General features: G+C 39.9%; 1 long non-coding RNA gene across 1 annotated transcript; it reads right to left on the bottom strand.

The window, feature by feature from the left end:
- Nucleotides 1–808: 808 nt before the first annotated feature.
- Nucleotides 809–19,343, bottom strand: LOC115342158. Its single transcript, XR_003923651.1, has 3 exons — nucleotides 19,234–19,343; nucleotides 10,085–10,090; nucleotides 809–819 (listed from the first exon to the last, which is right to left on the bottom strand). It is a non-coding gene; the product is annotated as an uncharacterized LOC115342158 (long non-coding RNA).
- Nucleotides 19,344–19,875: the final 532 nt, after the last annotated feature.

The raw sequence follows: 19,875 nt of genomic DNA, 5'->3' as shown, positions 1-19,875 counted from the left end.
TCATACTACAGTCACAGAGATCAGCCAAATTTCCAGAATTCTTATTTTGCTCTGTTTCCTTCAAGTGGTAGATGTTTATAGGGCACGATCAGCAAAGAGAGAAGGAAAGAGGGAACTGGAGAATTCTAGACCAGACTTCGGAGCCCACTCTGCCACTCCAGACCTTCTCCTGACAAGCCCCAGGCCTGATGAACTTCGCGATGTGCTGTAAATGTTTGTTCAACTTCCCAAGGAGAGAAAGAGATATGTAGGAAAGGCTAATTTTGGGAGGGAGGGAACAGCAGAGGTTTGGAGACAGAGTACTTTTCCACCTGTGCCTTGATGGCAGATAATAACACTTTTTGGCTAGAAAACTGAGTACTTGCATATACAATTAATGTGTTTAATAGGAGCAGTGATGGGGAAGGCTACAACTGCCTACTAATACCGCTTAGCACAATAGACAGTCTTGTTCTTGTGCTTCTCAGACAGGCACTGTGTAGCTGTGTGCCCTATCATTATTGGCCTAAACTAAAAGGACAGTTTTCTATCATATCAGAATGGGGTTCCAAGTGGCAAAGAGAGTATAAAACAAGACCCAAAATCCTTAGTTCTTCACCTTTTTAGTGCTAATTTGTCTACACATAGGAAATTTTTCCAAAGACACTAGTTGAGGTGAGATTTGGCTTTTCACATTAGCAAGGCAGTAAATGGTGAATAATCCAGCAACTGCTTTTTAGTGTATCCCATGGACATACCAAATTAGTAAAGAGAATAGTCTTTAAAAAGAACGGTCTGGGTTTCGTGTCTAGTCTGGCAAGGGCATCTGCCCACACTGAGCTAGCTCATAGCAAGAGTATGGCTATAGAGAAGAGTGACTCAGTTTGCATTCAATAGGAATGGACCCCATCAGCACAAGCTAAAAGGAAGTTTTGTGCCTCACCCTCCTAAGCCCCTTTGAAAATCGCAGCCACAATTTTATTCTGCCAGATGGGTTGATGACAAGTAGCAATCAGAAACACTCTGGTCTAGTGCTATTAAAATCATTACTGGAGAAATTTGGAAAAAAGGCATCAGCATTCTTTCATTGTATTAAAATATTCTGTCTTTTATGAGCTGAGTCATAACAAGCTGAGACATATTTACTACTTAGACAATTTTTAAACATTATAAACAGAGTACTTGCTCAGAATATTGCTACCACAAGCAAGACAATTGACATTTTCAACCTTAATATGAATAAACTCCAACATTAGTATTGCAACAATGCAAATGACTGCAGTACCTCTTCCATTAATATTGCTCAGCCAGGAAATTACTTTAAATTATAGTAGCTGGCAGTTATATATCTCGTATTTATGACTTCCCAGCAAATGCAGCTCAGAGTGCAAAGGCACATTTTACTACTATAAGAGTGAAACTTCCTTAGTCTTAGGGTTTATTTGTTTGTTTTAAAATAGATGAGACACTACATCCCTCCTACTGAATTACACCACAAGAGCTGTCAGTAGGCCATCTGAATTCTGTTTTCCCATCCTACATCAGGATCCCTCTGCATTAGATTTATTATTGCCTTCCTTCAATCGCTCCAACCCACAGCAGTCTCCTCTCTGATGACGAGGGCTAAAAATAGTTGCCTCCAGAGCCCAGCTCAGTAACTATAATATCCAAACACACAGAGAAGGCAGATGTGCTAGTTGGTAGCTAAATGTTCTCTTTCACCACATCCAGCCAAGAAATAAGGCCCCAGTGCTAGGCTCAGAATAAGGACTCAAGTCTGGAAAACTAGTACTGGATTTGAATGGTAAGTTGCTTTTGAATTAGTAAGAACAAACTCAGTTACAAACAAACAGGCAGCTCTAACACAATGAAATTCACTTCTGTGCAGGGACAAGTAAACCCTTCAAAATAAATACATTAGAGGGCATGTGAGCTCATTGAATAATCAGGCCAAGTAATAATATTAGCCATACAGAATTATTTAAAATCTGCAGGTATCTTTTTCATATTTTAAAGATATATTTCTTACTACATTTCTTTTTTTCTTTATTCAATATTGCCAGTCTTACTGAGAGAAAAGAGACAGTAGTCTGTTACCCTGTGAGCGATCCTGTTGAAAACTGTGGAACTGGGCTACTCAGTATCAGTAAGAGGGCTAGAAGATGTATGTGAAGCTGACTGTATATGAGTTTTCTTCTCTCTCTTTCTTCTACAAATCAATAAAAGCTCTTTAAAGTGAAAAAGTTCTTCCCAATAATGCAAAGCAAATTATATTATTTCTACGTTTTACACTCTTAAATGCTTTGCAGTTAGGCTCCATGCCAGGATTCTACTTCACTGGATCATTAGTTGTATAACGCAATTAGGTAAGGACAAAGCATCCCGAATGAAAGCACAGTCAAGCATCCTCCCACACACAGACACGCTGGAGTTCTCTGGACAAAATATGCAGAGGTTAATGCAACCCCAGTGACTCTGCTTTGGACTTTTTCCTCAGATTTTGCTGACATCAATGTTTTTTGCCTAAGACCCAGCCTCAGTATCCAGCAAATCCAACAGCAATGCTGCATTTGTACCTGTCCAGTATCAGAGACAAGCTCTAAGAGTCATATTTGAAACTATGTGTATGGCAATGTTGTTTATATGGAACCATCTACTGTCATTCAAAATGGTCCCAGGCAGAAGGATGGGACGCTGTCCAATAGATCCAATATGCAGAATGACTCGACTTGGCAATATGCAGAATAACTCGATTTATTGTATCATTCTTATATAAATGCTTTAGTATGGACACCAAAGGAAGCTAGACCAACACAGAATCAAGAACAAGGCTCTACATGCAGGGACAATGGAGACATGGAAGATACTGAACTCCCTAGGTGTGTCTGTACTAATAAATTAAAGCATGCTTGTGACTTTGGCCTCCTGTGGTAGAAAAAACTGTTAGAATATTGCCCAGCACAGATTTGGCACATTCCAGCTACCACAATTCCTCCAAATTCTCTGACATCATTTAGGAGCTATAACTAGTAGTGACAATTCCCAATAAATGGTTTGCCTGCCTTCTTCTGGAGGTGAAGCCTGTTTACTAGCACTTGGCCCAGGTACCTAGAACATTCCCAGACATGTTTACTCCCATAGCCACAAAGTTTGTGATCACTACTTTATTTTACATGAAACATGTCTGTATCTTGAATTAGGATACAAAGATAGCTGGGAGTACAATAGGATTTGGGATTCCAGAGTAGTTTGCTGCCTGTGAGGAAGCACATGGCTCTGAAGCTGATCAAGTTATTGTGGGAGATAAGGTGAGATAAGGTCCCTGGGATAGCAAAGAACTGGTGGTAGCAGAACTGGTTTTGAATCCATATCCCCAGGATGAATCCCAGCATCACACCTTAGGCAAGGAAACTTGCTTCCAGGGCTGCTTGTTTACTTTTTGGCTCTTGTTTTTTTGTTTTGTTTTGGGTTTTTTTTCCTGGGTTTTCTCTTTCCTGGGAACACAGACAGGGTCTGGGCATGCTGCCAAAAATATAGGCTAGCACTGCTAGCCATGCTTCAGACCCACCGCAGCCTGAGGACCTGGACCTTTGTGCTCTGCCACACTCCAGTGGTTTTGGCTAGGCTTTGCCGCAAACTGTGCCTTGTACTCACAGCAACCTAAAGATCTATGCCATCCCTTTCCTCTCACCTCCCTTCACCCCTCCAGCTTACCATTATCATTACAGAAATCACATGCACACACTCACAGAAGAACCAACCACTGTTTTTCCTAATCAGAATTGCTTGAATTAAAATGGGGAAAAATGAAAGTAAAATGAAGTGAGTTGGAGTAGTTTGCAGCTTACATCTGTGTCTAATACTTAATCAAAAAGTCATTGATTGTGCATGGGATTTCTGCTAATACTTCAAAAGCTGAAAAACTGGAACTGATCTTTAGCCTGAAGTGGTACAGTAACATCCTCCAGATGCTTCTGCTCAGTATGGAAGGATTATCTTTTGGCCCTCAATAGATTGCTGCTGTTATGCTGAAAGAGGGAGGGACAATTCAACAAGCCAAACATTACTGTAACTATCTTAGAAGGAAATGGCATCCCTGGAGTAATGTCAAGAGAGAGCAGACAACAGGATCTTCAAAAGGAGGCGGATACCAGTGTCACAACTGGTACAAAGGACAACCGCCTGACGATGTATATACCATAGCCATCAGCTTGGATGGTAGCTGAACTGATCCTGGCGACCACTGAAGCTGCCAGTGAATGGGTCCATGAAACAGGGCATCGAGAGTAAGTCAGGTTGCCAAATGGAAAGGGTGATGTCATGACTCTGCAGACCTGAATTGTGCACCTGGGATTGACATCATGCACCTGGCAGCCTGCATGCGTGATTGTCAGCAGTTGTACATAGTCCCAAGACAGATCCATAACAGACTCCACTCAAGAACTGTGGAAGTTTTGTATAAAGTTGGCCAGAACAAGTGCAGGTCACAGCAGTGAAGCATTTGTCCTAACTGGTGCAATGTGATGCCCTTTCCTAATGATGAAGTGTGCGATCAGTAAAAATGCTGTCGTGAGAGGGCAAAGTATGTAAGTACAACTGAGTAGCAGTACCCATGCATTTGGGGAAAGCACATGAAACAAGTTTGAAGAATGCCCTTAGATGGACTCAGGATTGTGCAGCTTCTGAATAACCACAGTATGCCTGCTCTCAGTGCTGGCTGTCACTCTAACCTTGACTACCTCCCACACCAGATCAAGATCAGGATAAGCACTGTCATCAGTGGCCACCATTTCTACCAAGAATAAACTTCTCGCAAAGTGGCCAGTTCAGCCTTTTGCAACTCTGTCTCACGCGCCCTCCTTTGCTGTGTGTGGTCCATCATGGGATGAGGGAAACGTGTCCCTAGAGCAAGGAGTCTTCCCCAGTTGCACACAAGCAGCTGCTCAACCAGCATCAAGCATAAATTCATGCAGCTGTTGCCACTTACCAAGGAGACAGAAATGCTGTACTGGGCTTGCAGCAGCGAGATGGAGATGGCAATGATATAGATGCTATATATGAGACACTGACTGATTTCAGAGACAGGAAACTAGACCCCTTGCAGAAACCCCATGCAAACATCCCCCCCCCAACGCAGCAAGATGAGTTTCCCACAGCGAAGAAGCCAGCCTCGTTGCTTTGTCGCAGCCGACGGTGGAATCTGCAATGGGAGGCTGCCGGCACGTGAAGACAACTATCACGTGCTGATTCAGCAGTGCCTATCTGACACATGGTTATGCACCTAGGCATTAAGTGGCTCAAATCTGCACCGCTAGATGACCCAGGAATGGGTAGATATGGTATTAGTGAGCACAGAGCCATGAGCCAAGGACTGCGTGGCTGTGGACAGACACCCTCTCCTGGCCCACTAGAGCAGGTGTCTGCTCCCACCTGCTCTTCATCACCCTGACCCTAAACTTACTGCCTGTCCTCACAACAAGGATGTGCCTATGAGTGTTGCCTAATCTGTTTCAGCCAAAATGAGGCAATGAGGCAGTTTATCTGAAACCATTTAAAAACTACTGCTTACTCTTTGCTAACCCAGCTCATTTTAACTGCAACAAGTTATGGCAGATTTACTTCAAAATGCCAGGTAGAAAACTGAGTTACGGCTGATTGACAGACCTGTGCACCATCCTGCTGCCCTGGCTACTCCACTAGAAACCTCTGTCAGGGAGACAAGACAAAGTCTGTGAGCTGCAAGGCACCTGAAACCTCTCCAAGGAGAATCAGCAGAGGTGTGTGCCAGGGCCCTTAGGATGCATATCGGTACAATTTCTTCCAAGTGTGACACTAATCCTTAGAGTAGACCAGGCCTACTGAGTTACTTTGGGAAAAAAAAAAAAAAAAAAAAAGAAGAAAAAAGAAATTCTCAGAAATTCCATTCCAGCCTCTACCTTCATTCTTCCACTCCTCAGAATGCAGCTCCTGTAAAACATCCTCAACTATTTCTAAGAAAATGTCAATTCCTTCTACATTTATGACTTCTAATATACAGGCCATAGGGCTTTTTGTGTCATAGTAAGTTTATCTGAGCTATGCTGAACACGGAAAAAAATGCAAATTATTTTCTAGCTTTGTTGTTTTATAAAGTAATTCAGACTATAGGAAAAAAAATTGTAAACTGCCTTTTAGACAAAGAAAGGGTGGGGAAAAATATATCCTCCTGCTTCCCCATTATATAACTAATCCCCATTCTTAAGTGCACAAATAAAATAAGAGTAAATTGAAATAAATCAAATGAATTACATTGCATAGTTTCAAGCCCTACATTATGTCTTGGCTGTAATAATATACATTATCATTAATGGCTTTCACTTTATAGTGCTGAAAGTCAGATTTGTTGTTGTCATCCTCAGTCCTTGACCTTTACTATCTGCATTGCTCACATGAAAATATTAGTCTGCTGTCACACTTCAAGAAACCGTGTAATAAGGTCAACTATGCATCACTCTAAGGCTATTTTAGCATATTTGCTTTATGACAAATGTGTAAGATCACTGCAATTATCTACAATGATAGTTAGACTTCATGCTATATACAATTCAGATTTCAATTATATTAGAAAATACTAGTGCCAGAGGACTAGTGTAACATTTTATCACCATGAATTCAATATCCATTTAACTGAGATGCAACAAAAGGTAATTTCAAGTTCTGAAATGAATACCTATATTCTGGAGAGATGTATAAATGAAAAAATATTATTATGTACCCTCCAATTAAACTAGCTTGTCTGCTTTTCATTCTTGATCTACATTAGGATTTGCAGGGTTTGGGGGAGTGATGAAGTTTAGATTTCATATAAGAGTTCAGAATTGAGAAAATAGTTTTACTGCTGAACATTTAAATCCCTACAGAGAGAGATTTGTGAGATACTGCAGTATATCAAAGAAATCTGCATTAAGAGTATGTTGCTTCTTGTATTAAGGAAGCTGGCAGGAAAAAAAATGCTCTGTTCAGCAGCTATCACCATAAAATGATATAAATGCAGCTACATTACCAAGGGACCTCAATTTGCCAATTGAAGAGGGCAACTACATTTTCTGCTTACAATATATAAAAAAAGATCCTAAGCACTTACTTGAGTCTCCTCAGTTTTCTGAGCTGTAATGGTTATTCCTTATACTGAGGATGGAGGATGCTTTCATTCTGTGGCTTTGCTGAGCTTTCCCATACCCTCTTTGACAGCACTGAAAAGGAAATAGAAGGCACATTTGTAATGGCAGTGGACTGGTGGAAAAGCCTCCATAGGAGCCAGCAAGCAACTGGCTGGCCATTTACATAATCAGAAGAGGTCCAGTGACATACAGCTAGTTGGTATCTCTGCTTTGCAAGTCAGATGCACCGTGGCTTCATCTCATGCTACTACTCCTAAATAAAACAGTCAGGCTGAACCAGCACTTCACCAAATTTGATCTGAACCATGCGATTAATTACTCCACCTTTTATTACCCAATCACTGACCCAGACAACTCCTATTTCCACCTCTGCATTTCAAAATCATGAGCACATTGTGGATGCCATTGGATCACAAATTATCACCAGCAACATAGGCAAAGGTCAGAAACCATTTGGTTGAAAGAATAACTTCTGGAAAAAATGACCTCTTAAAACATGTTGCATAGGGGTTTTTTCCCCTTCTCTGATCGTGAAGATCTGAGAAGGTTAAACATTGCTTCACTGTGGAAGGATTGCCTAGTTATTTATGTTTTATAGCAGCTGGAGCTATAAACCACTAGAAATGGTATTCTAAGATTACCTATGCATGTTCGTATCACAGAGGCAGAGAAAGCACAGAATTCCTCTCCTGTGCAGCTATAGTGAAAAAAGAAACTCAAACAGCTTATTCAGTTCCTACATCCATGTTACTGGCAAGATTTTGTCAAAGCAGAGAACGTTCAGAAAAGAGCAATACGATTAAGTGCTAATTTACTAAGAAAGATTTTAAAAGTCTAGTCTCACTCAGAAACAGTGTGCTACAGACATAACAGCAGTCTGAGTATATTGGGTGGAATATATATTTTTCAGGGTTTATAGAATAAAATTAACAAAGGAAATACATAGGATTAATATCAGGAAAGGAAACAGGGGAAGACCAACCCATTGCTGTGTGGGCATTTTAGGAACTGAATCACTGGCACTTCATGCCACTCCCAGTAACAGACCAGTGTACTGACCCCTTAGGAGCATTCTGCAGAAAGCCTGATACGTTCTGCTGTGGCAAGCAGCCAGTTCAATGGCAGGGAAAAGCAACTGCTTTTCTACCTCTGATTTTTATGCCTGTTAACTTTCTTTCCAGTTCTGCTGTGGGAAGAACTCTTGGTAATAAAATGTATTCTGTATAAAACATAAATTCCTATAAAATAAATTACTGGCTTTGTAATAAAACAGAAAAGGCAATTATATTCTTCCCTGGAAATAATTAATCAAGCTTTCTGCAGTGAAAAGTTTTGAAAGCACATAAAGCACACATTTTTACAGAAAATTTAAGTTTTCTCTGAAGAAATGGGAACTATTACACATTTATGAATGTTTATGCCATTGTCATTATTTATTTTTGTTTTCATAATGATGCCTTATTTTAGTACAGGAAACTACTTCTGTTTCTGTTTTGTGCATTACTTGTGCATAACAGCTGAGCTCCTTCTGCTAAATGAGAAAAAAGTGTTTTTACAACTGTACTAACTTTTCATTCTCTTTCCCATTGACTTACTGCTTTCATTTTTCAACCCAGTTCACTGAAGGTTTTCCTGCAGCCGGCTTGTTAATTTTGAACCTGTAATTTTCCCAGCAAATATGTCTCTCTCACCCATCTGTGTATACTGCTCACTACCTAGTGAATTAGGAAACCAGCATATAATAGGACAGACCCTTCATGAGGATCCTGAGCAATTCTTGTGCATGTCCTATTCCCGAGTCACACAGAATGACACATAATGATATGAGGCTGATATGGGGTTACTAGACAGCTGCAGCCACCTGTGCCAGGTCTCTACAAATCCCACTTGCATGCCCAGCCTGTGTTTCACAAAAAAGCTGCAGGACTCCTGATGAGCTGTTATTATTCTTCAACCCATGGAAAACAACGTAGACAGGCAACTATATAGTATTAGCATTATTTATTCATGTCTAGATTCCCCAGCTAAAAGCCAGACTGCATTTTGCCAACTGTTATGTACACACAGTGGTAAAATAGCATCTGTACTGAGGAGTCCAGAAGCAAGGCATACCAAAATAGCATGAGAAGAAGAGGCACATGCAGGAGTAACTTGCCTTTATCTGCAGAGCAAAACCAAGAAGACCATAAGCCAGTCAGTATTGTGGTTACCAGGTTATCACCTAAAATATAACTTGCTGCCTCTATACACTTATTATTTTTTTCTTAATATGCCATATTTAAATAATCCACTTAATAAAAAGACTTAGAAATGTGTAAAGATTTATTTGCTATTATGTGCATAGCCAAGGCATTATACTTACCGAAAGACCATGATTATGTAAGGCCTACATGTAAAAATTTAGATATTTAAACATAAACATACATCTTCAAATTCTAGATTACAAGAAGTTTTTATCGGAGGGAATACCATTCTGTCTACACAAATCTGCTCCCAAAAATTGTGAATGGGTATTTTGCATAGTAAACACAATATGAATTTGATGCTCATAGATTAATTCAACTTAATATTATTTTACCCTATAAGACATCAAAACACATTCTTTATTTCCCTGGAGAATACAATCAAAATTCTGCACATGGCAGCCCAATTCGTCTCTATCAGACTTCAACTGATCCAGTCAAAAAGCAAGAGATAGTATTTCATGTGTTTCAGCTAGCACAATTCAACTGGAGTAAATATAATATACAACTTTGGTCTGATAACACTGGTCTCAGTCCAGCAGAAGACATGTGCAGTCTTCCAGACCATTTAACCGCCAAGAGACTGGATTTTCTCATCCCCCAGTGTGTCTATGTCCTGAGGGAAATGTCTCTTACAGTCCAGTTCCATGATCTGTTTAAGAGGGCAAGATACAGTGCTGTGGCTGTAAAGGGCTGTCCCACCCTTCTCTTACCACCAGCCCGCTCAGTTTCATGACACCATGTATCCCTTTGGCTGCGGTAAGCATTTGTGTAGCTGCACTCAAAAGTAGTTGGGAACTGGTGTCAGTTCAAAAAACCCCAGCACAGTGAAAATGGGTTGGATCCCATGAGTTGGAACGAGAAACTGCATAAGATGAGGAAAGGGTGGAACTACCCCTTTTGACGGATGATCTTTCTAACAAGACCTGAAATAGGTGGTCCATAGCTGAAACATATTTTCAGTCTTGGCTTATTTAGAGAATTACCTCAAAATTTGTTTATTTTTTTTAAAGATATTTTTTACTTTTTCTATGGATCTACTATCTCAGGTTATTTGTTCCTCAAAGAACTCTTACAATCCCAACTCATTAATCCATTCATAACTGCTCAGAATTTATTGGCCAAAATTTATTTAAGGCATGTGCCTTATAAGGTGCTTGTCTACCAGTCACATGGGAAGGGTAGTCCCAAACTATAGGGCTTCTCAGACTTCACAACTGCACTTTTTCAGAATATCTTACATAAAAAGCCTCATGGTGCATGTTGTTCAGAGCCTTCTCCATGAAGGAGGCAGCTCTTCTGTGTCTCCAGGACTTTGTATTTATTCAGTGTATCCCAAGCTGCAATTGGTCTGGGCGTCCTACTCAAGGCATCTTTGTAATGCTGCATGAAGAGCTCTATGATTGATACTTTCAGGAATATTTCACTCTTGGTAATAGAGCAGTTTCTCTGTTTATCAAGACAGCATGTGGACCTTACCTGCAGTTTCCGCCATCAGGTTCATTTAGGCTAGAAATGTGGAAATGTGAACAATGTGTTTTCTATGTAATAAAAATTCCTGTAGAGTACATTGGAAGTAACTCTAGCCTCCAGCACTACTAGGTGTATCCTGTCCTGTCACTGCCATTTCTCCTGGCTGCCTGCTCTGAGCTCTTCAGCCTTCCAGAGCTCCAAGTTCTAACTTCCAGGACTGCCAGGTCTCCTTTGCAGGCTCTCCCATCTCCTGGCTATTGGCTGTGACTCTTCATGAGCTTGAAATGGCTTTGCTTCACTCCAAGTTATAATTACACTCCAGACCTTCTTTGTTTCAACAGGAGACTGCAGAGGAAATCAGACCTCTTTGAGACTTGGAACACGGTAGGAAGTGTGTGAAGTCCCATGCCGTTTATGATGACTGGAATAAAGCTTAGAATAGCAACTTATAACTCATTGTAAAAATGTGTTGTCTGCTTGTGGTGGGTTGACGTTGGCTGTCTGTCAGGTGCCACCAAGCCGCTCCCTCAGTCCCCTCCTCAGAGGGACAGGGAGAGAAAATAAGTTGAAAAACTCATGGGTTGAGATAAAGGCAGTTTAATAAAGAAAAGCGAAGGCCATGCAGAAGCAAAGAAAAGCAAAAAGATTTCTTTTCTACTTATCAGCAGGTGATGTCCAGCCACTTCCTGGGAAGCAGGGCCTCAGTACACGCAGCGGTTGCTTCAGAAGACAAACGCCTTAATAACAAATGCCCCCCCTCCCCTCCTCCTCCTTCCTTTTAGATTTTATTGCTGAGCACAACATCATATGTATGGAATATCGCTTTGGTCAGTTTGGGTCGGCTGTCCTGGCTATGTCCCTTCCCACCCTCTTGCCCATCCCAGCCTACTGGCCTTTGGAGTGGGGTTGGAGAGACAGCCTTGATGCTGTGCCAGCACTGCTCAACGGTAGCCAAAGCCCTGGTGTGTTATCAACACCTTTCTAGCTACCAATACCGAGCGCAGCTCTATGAGGGCTGCTATGGGGAGAATTAACTCCATCTCAGCCAGACCCAATGCACCTTTGTTGCTGTATACATTTGAAAGCCAATTCTGATTTTTCAAACGTCAGGCTGTTCAATCTGCCCAAATTGCTTAATTCTACAGACAGATTGCACATATATGTATTTTAACTACGGCAAGGAAAGTTGTTGGGCTTTCTTTCCAGATTCAATAGGCAGGTAATCTATTCTCTGACTGGCTTGATCAGTACACTGCCAGTATTTCCAAAACCTTAAATTAATGTCTCCATAAACAGTGAGGCAATTCTGCATTCTACTTTCCACTAGCTTCCACCAGTGATCAAATGATCGTTTGAAAGGATCTCAAAAAGTGAGTGTAAGTGGGAACAAATATAGCCAAAATATTAATTTAAAAGTTTGAATGCTTATGGAAATATTTTGCTTTTGTTTTCTCAGTTCTAATGGTCAGTATCACAAGAACTGTTGATATAATTATTGAGTGGACATTTCTGTGTAAAGCACCACAAACTTAAGACAAAGACTGCTTCAGTAGTAAGACTACAAGATCAAAGTTAAAAACGCTTCATTTAGTTGTGATGACAATTCTGTTAATTGAGCAATTTCAAAGGTATGCAACTTTAGCTATTGCAATTGCTTCCTTTGTAATTAGTGACTTTTCAAAGAACTTGGGCTCTCTCTGCAGATCCTTTCAACTGACCACTGTGTCGGCACCATAACAAGATGAGTGGGAAGCTGGTCTCCTGAGAGCAGACTCATGCCATATTGGCTCATCCAGTCTACTGCTGCTATAAACCGGTCAGTTATGCACAACAGAAAGTCCTGAATCTTCTCAGTTGCTGTCTTTTGTAGTAAATCAGCTGCAAGTAGATCAGCTTTTTGAGACCAATATGTATTTTCTGATACTCTTAGAAAGTATTATCACTCTAGGAATATATATTTTTTGTAACAGATCTGCCTCAAGTGTCAAAGTATTGATAGCTTTTAAATGGTCTTCCAGACTGCAATTATGAAAAACAGTGCTATCTTGTCACTGTCACTTCCATTGGGTATATTAAAAAAACAAATTAAAAAAAAAAAAAAAAGCAGAACAGCTTTTGTATTAAACCAGCCATCTATGCAGCTTGGACATTTGATTGTCTCTGTCAGGTAAATGCTGCCATATCCCTCAATTCCTCAATAAGGACAAAATTCCCATTATCTTCAATGAGGAATTCATGATTGGGGCCTAAGAGCAGAAGATGGATGAACAGTGCCTTTATTGTGTCATTTGTATATCTTGTATTTAAGAATTGATTCCCCAATGACTGTTTATCATTTACGATAGCACAATTATTTTTCCATAATTTTATTATATTTCCAGAGGAGCAAATAAACTTTGGAGGGGAAACATATTATTCTTCTGTTTTTAGAAAAAAACTAGTAGAGAAATAGTTTGAGTTATGCAACACCAGCTAGAAAGAAGTTATTTTATCACTACTTGGAATAAATGGCCACTCAAAATGGCACAATATCTGGAACGTTTTCTCACAATTCCAGCTCGAGCTAGTAGGACAATGTTTGGCAGAGCTCAGCTGTCTTCATAACAAAATGTCTCTGCACAAATATTGCTTGTTACAAATTAAAAACAGTAATGGAAAAAGCTACAAATATAAAGAAAGAAGACAAAGAAAATTCTTTTGGGCTTTGAACAAAATATTAGAGAAGAAAAATTATTTTTTAAGCTTTTTAAAAAATTAATTCTAAATGGATGCTCTTATCACAAATTAATATGCAAAAATAAAATTGTGTTGATTAATTTAGTAAAGAAAATGCAACACAGTTACACACAGGAACAATAAAAATATTGATGCTATACTACAGTCCCCAAAATAATAAAAATTCCTACTATATTATGAACTCATATCAATATAAATAAGCAAAAGTTATATCAGCAACAGTTGTCTATGGAAACATATTTCAATTTGGTTTCCAAAATAATTACTAAATTCATCTTTACTAAGTACTTTTTTGTATTTAAAAAAGAATCACATGACAAACAGTTCAGTGTCTCATTGCTTGTTTGTATGGTTATATAATTAATAAAAATGTATATTTGGGGTTCCTGTGGTATTTTTTTCTTGTCGTAGACAAGATATTTTTCAAAACATATAGCTACTTAAAATGAGTTAAAAAATTCCCAAAGATCCAATTTTGATCTTGTATCTGATTTTGTGAAATTTATCTCAGTATTTGTTGCTCACAAGGATTTAGAAAAATGATAGGCATGACAAGATTTCTTATAAATGCATCACAGCTCTTAGCACAAATCCTGAGCTATTTTACCCATTTTGCCTTATCTCTTAATCTCCCCCTTGAAAAGCATACAATGATCAATTAAGAAGCAAAGTAGTAAAACCTCCTTTCTTTTACCACATCCCAACCTGGAGACCAAAACCTCGTTCCCTCCCGCGCTATCTGTCGGATCCAAACCACAGGACACACTTCACAGTTCTGCTGCAAATATGCAGAATCTCTGCATCAGTATCCATGACTTTTCTCTGCTGCCTACAAGGCCTTAGACAGAGTCCACTGAAGCCTATTGCAAGGTTTCTACTAATTTCAAAGGCCAACAGACCCAGATTTCAGTTTTCTTTCCTCGTGTATCTCTCAAAGTATGCTCTTCCCACGCACCTCTGGAAATACCACTTTTGACTCAGCTGCTAACTACTCTCCATCCAAAACCTTTCCCCATCAATACAACCACCCTGCTGGTCTGAAGAATAAACCTACTTTATTCTTGCTGCCCAAATTCAAGAACAGCTTCAGAACTCAGTTTTCCTCGAGTTTCTGTGCTATGGATTCATTCTCCCGCTTCAGGTCTGGCAGCACAGCCTGTTTCTCCAGCCCCAGCTGTGATGTACTTACAACGGAAGCTGTTAATTTAATAACTGAAAACTTGCTGACAACGCTCCGCTTTTTCCAGCACTACTCAGGATCAGACTCACGCACACAAGCACCATAAAGAGGAGTAAAACCACGGCAGGGAGACGGGAATCCAAGTCTAGACAGCAGACAAGCCACCTTATCTCAGGAAGGTCTACTGCAATGTCATAGGCAATTACTGTAAAAAATGAGCAGCATGCCTGCTAACAAGGATTGCCTAGACATTTTAATGTGAGGGAAAGCTTCCATACCTTTTTTCATGCCAGATGGGATCAAAATCACTGAACGATGGAGAAGTGCACTATCTTATGGCAGGCATCGTCATAGTTCTGCAGGAGATGACAGATTTGAACAGGAAATCAGAGAGAAATGTGTTTCTGTGACATCTGCAGGCACCAGATATAAGACACTGAATATGACCAGAAAATGTGCCTTATTTTCAGGAGTTTTACCAGTCATGATTTTGTAATTTTTTTTTTTATTTTATTTTTTTTTTTTTAGAAAAATTGGAAATATTTGCTTGGGAAAGTACCTTAATTGATTGATTAAATCAGTAATATGGTCTCTAAGCAAACCAGCCAGTCACGTCTCCTGTGGCATACATGAGCCGTAAGGAGTCCTTGAGGCACTGAAGATTTCCCACCGCAGGAGCATGGTGCTAGGTTTCCACACGCACCTCCTTCTCTCCCGTGAGCTCTCCCCCAGGGCAGAGAGGGAGCCCATCGGGGTTCCCTGCCTCCCCCGCTTTCGGCATTGCCGTGGAGCACTCGTGTTGTACAGCCTCACGTGTACGTTTTGGCTCGTGACATCTCAGATGTTTCTCACCCCTAGCAGTAGTCCAAAACTGGAAGTAACATAATGACACCTTTCCCCCCACACACACTTTCCGTGATATGCCTCTTTGACTTGCACTAAGATATGTAACCCACAGCATCTGGGTTTTACTCTTATGTCTTCTCAGCTTTCAGATATGCGTCTGTTACAGTAAACCACTTGCTTACCTAAAAAGTCTACATTAGAAGCTCACAGTCGGGAAAGACTTTGTTAGCTGTAACCCTGCACTATAAAACAATTAACCTTTCTTCAGAGGAAATTATTTTTAGAATTTATTCAGACATGTTTAGTCTGCTTGAAACATGTTTGCACTGTCTCTGTCTTCAAAAAACATGATGTAAATATTTATTGCAGATTCCTGATTGTAGTAGGGTTTTTGCTCTGATTGCAAGTGTGACATTTTAAATCATACTTTTACATCTTCTCATATTTACAGAAGGGAATTAATACCATTTCTTGACATATTTATCTCTTTCAGACTGAACTAGTTAGAGGTGCACTTATAAATTGTAGAAATTTGCCATTAACATAATTTATTACAATAATCACGGATGATATTACTCATATAAATCAAAAAGGAAACCAACATCGATCGTTTCCATTTCTAAGAATACTATTTCTTTAATAATTAGTTTCATATAGTCATTGACTCTTTAATGAGGGTCAATGTGTATTTTTGCAATGATTGGTAATGTACAAATCATGTTAATAACAAATAATCAGCAAAATTATCTGCCTGGATCGGCTTACTGATGTGGAGTAGTATGGGGACTGATCGCATTGTAGTCATCTCACGCTTCAAGCCCCGCTGCTGCTATAGAAGCTTTACATTGTCTTTGTAAACACGACATATCAAAATGGTGTATATCTACCCCCTGTGCAATGTGTGCACACACATACACAAAGTCAATGGCCTCTAGGCATGTAATGATATAAAAATGGAATCCAAAGTTCTTTGCATTAGTATGGGGAATCATAACAAAACTGATCAGAAATGTTCCTGTGTGACAATTTTCCCCCCTTGGAAACTCAGTTCAATGAAACCAAAACATTACTCAGATTTCTTGCCCAGTTTCTGCTCACCCACCTACCTTCTTACTAGTAACTCGAAAGGTTCTCAAAAGGCAAAATTCAGCTGACAAACCAAAACAACTTGAAAAACTGCAAGCCCTCAACAATCTGTCCTCTGTTCCTAAGGTTTTTGTATGAGGTCCTCAGACATTTATCTTTTATAAAATGAGGAGTCCAGTTTTCATGAGTTCCCAAGGACCTCGTACCTTGGGGAACTAGGTGCTTTGCTGCCAAGGCAAGGATGTTGGCAACTTCACAACTGTTCCACAAAAAAAATACTACTTTATTTTCCACTAGGGAATGATAAACTTTGTTTATTGCTTTTAATTAAAAAAAGCCTATTCCCTTTCATCTATTAAATGACATGCAGAGTTGCAGTCGCTTTTAGTTTATTATAAGCTCCGTCTAAAGTTTTTTGGGATACACTCATAGTGGTGAAATTTGGATCTAACCTGTAACCTGTTAATATTGTCATTCTGTGTTCACTAACCATGACACATAGGGAATATGTTAGGAAAGAATATGCAGAGTATTAACATGATACCATTGTGGGAAGTGCATGAAAATCCCATAATCTAGTGGATATGAGACTAAAGTAGTAGTCAGTAGAACCATGCTTTCATCTCAGCTCTCCAATAAATACCCTGGGTGATCTTCAGCAAATTGCTTCACTTCCTACTGCCTTATTTTCCCCCCCACCATCTTTTGCCTGTCTTTCCTAACAGGGGAAATTCTGTCTCCTGCTCCAAGTGTGTGCTGTGACTGGCACAGGGGTTCGTGGGGCTCTGTCAGTTAAAGGTGTTAAATGGAATTTTCTTTGTTTCTTTCCAGAATTGGCTGTATTATTCACAAGTGAGAATGCTACGATACCTCCAAGCTGACTTTGCAACAGTTAAACCTTTTAATAAGAACGCCCATAGCCTCCAGTATAGCACCAGCACTGTAACATCTCTGACCAGTGCACTGTTAAAAAATAAATAGGTTACTTCAGATTTCTTGAAAGGGACCAGAAAGATAACTTTAGTGGTAGAAGCCTTCTGTATGAAATCTTTATGTTAGCTAAAGCCCAGTCAGCTCCAGCAGACACTACCCCCACAAACATTTCCCAGGCCCAACCTCTGTGGAGCCAGGGTAATTATCTCCACGTTCATTCCCTTCTTGTGCTCTGCTGCCACTGCCAACAAGGGGGTCACTTACTGCAAGATGTTATGGTGGTTTCTGCAGCACAGACATTTGTCTGCTGGAAACAAGCAGTACACTATTGACACGGAGGGAAATGCCAAATTGCCTCAAATTGCCATATACAGCCACACCCTTGTGTAAGCACGGATTCATATTCAGGGCCTCTTAGATACAGTAGTGCTTGCTGCATGAAATACATTCTGTATTTAGTTCCTTTACGCTCAGTAATGGTTTATTATGGATCAAATATTTCTCTTGCTTAGTAAGAATTAAACGTTAAGAAGTCATTGCTACTGCTACTGGAAAAAAAAGGGATTTAATGTAATGCAAAAGTAGTATTTTTCACAAGCATATTAATTGTTGGTTAGAGAGCAGCTTCTGATTAGTATTCCACTCCTGCTTTAGCTTTTCACCAAGTTTTTGGGAGTGTCATTAACCTACTATATAATTTGCTTCTTTGTTCATTCAGCTCAATCATTCAGTTTACTGTCTTGTGGAATTTAGTCATTTTAGTATAACATTTTCCTGAGAAATGTAATTTAAAAAAAAACTGACAGGGCACGTGAAAATTTAGAAACGCACCAGGAGTAAATAAAAGACAAGCCTTACCCCTATTGTCAACTAAACAATTCTACAGAGTAATCCACTATTCTTCCTACACTTCCAAATGGGGTAGAAACAGATGAGATAAATGAAACAATGAAACAGTGAAACAATGACAGAAACAGATTCTTCCAAAGACATGAATATAGATGGAGAACAATGTAACTGAGTTGATTCATTTATAATGCGTTTAGTTCTGCCTTTCTGATTCCACTAGAAACTAATACTTAAATTTTGGAACTACCATTGTTAAATAATGCATCCTTATCTTTTATTTTTGTATGTGCATTTAAAGGAGAATAATAATGGAGGAGAAGACTATGAACTCACACTTCTTTATTTCCACAGTGACACTGCAATATAAGTATGAGCATAATCACTCCCATGTATTCAGAATCACAGAATGACAGAGTGGCTGAGGTTGGCAGGGACCTCTGGAGATCATCGAGTCCAACCCCCCTGCTCAGGCAGGGCCACCTACAGCCTGTTGCCCAGGACCTGTCCAGGCAGCTTTTGAATATCTCCAAGGATGGAGACTGCAACCTCCTTGGGCAACCTGTGCCACTGCTCGGCCACTCTCACACTAAAAAAGTGTTTCCTGCTGTTCAGACAGAGCCTCCTGTGTTTCAATTTGCGCCCATTGCCTCTTCTTCTGTCACCACGCACCACTGAAATGAGCCTGGCTCCATCTTCTTTACACTCTCCCTTCAGGTATTTACATACATTGATAGGATTTCACCCGAACCTTCTCCAGGCTAAACAGTCCCAGGTCTCACAGCCTCTCCTCATAGAAGAGATGTTCCAGTCCCATAATCATCTTTGTGGCCCTTCGCTGGACTACCTCCAGTATGTCCAGTATGTATTTAAAATTACTATTTATTAAAAAATAAGTGTATCAGTTATTAAAAACCTTTAAATTTTTTTGCCAAAATCCAATTAATAGTTCACAATTTTTCCAATAACCGTTCCAAACCTTCTCCTGAGTTCAGAGCTGTGTATTGCTCAGATGAGGTACATCTAAGCCCCTGCTTGCAGACTGATGCTGTTGGAGAACTCCAGGCCCTTGAGAGGGGGACAAGGCACCAATTATCTCCAGCACTTTAACATAGATCCACGCTGCTGTTCATGAAGCCTACAAAGGTGGGACGTGAGATAGGCTCAATTCACTACACCAGAAGGTGTCTCAAGTTTAGCTCTGTATTTTAATAGCAGGCTCAAGACTAGACTCTAGATCATTTTCATCTCATCTATCCTGGTTTTATCAAGTATATTCTCTGGACTGGGTTTAGAACATGTCAGGTATTAAAGGGGAAACTTCTTTCCTGCAGTTATATGCTGTTCATTTCACTTTCACATATTGTCAAACTAAGCAATGCTGTCCGACCAT

This window comes from Aquila chrysaetos, chromosome 5, assembly GCF_900496995.4.
Source record: "Aquila chrysaetos chrysaetos chromosome 5, bAquChr1.4, whole genome shotgun sequence".
NCBI classification, from domain to species: Eukaryota; Metazoa; Chordata; class Aves; order Accipitriformes; family Accipitridae; genus Aquila; species Aquila chrysaetos.
Note: the sequence above shows the minus strand (reverse complement) of the source record. Positions and strands in the feature narration are given on the sequence as shown.